Source organism: Octodon degus, unplaced genomic scaffold (genome assembly GCF_000260255.1).
Source record: "Octodon degus isolate 3935 unplaced genomic scaffold, OctDeg1.0 scaffold00211, whole genome shotgun sequence".
Lineage (NCBI taxonomy): Eukaryota > Metazoa > Chordata > Mammalia > Rodentia > Octodontidae > Octodon > Octodon degus.
Window position 1 is genome coordinate 1809966 of NW_004524787.1, and position 387 is coordinate 1810352.

Sequence of the window (387 nt, forward strand, 5' to 3'; positions counted from 1 at the left end):
CTTTCACTGCTTTTGGTATCAGTATAATACTTCTCTACAGGAACTATTTTTTTGAGGATTGCCTCCTTTTTAATTTCATTGAAGAGTTTGAGGAGTATAGGGACTTACTCTTCTGTAAATTTCTTGTAGAGTTCAGCTGTGAATCCATCAGAACCTGGAATTTTCTTTGTCAGTATGTTTTTCATTATATTTCGTACTTCATTGGCTGTTATTGAGTTATTGAGGTTCGTTATATCTTCTTGATTCTTTTTTGCAATTTGTAACTTTCTATGAATTTGTCCATTTCTTTTTTTGTCTTATTTTTTGTTAGAGTAATGGTTCTCAAAGTAGCTCTTTTTTTTAATCTATGTATTTATTTATTTATTTTTTGACATCAGTTATTTTTAT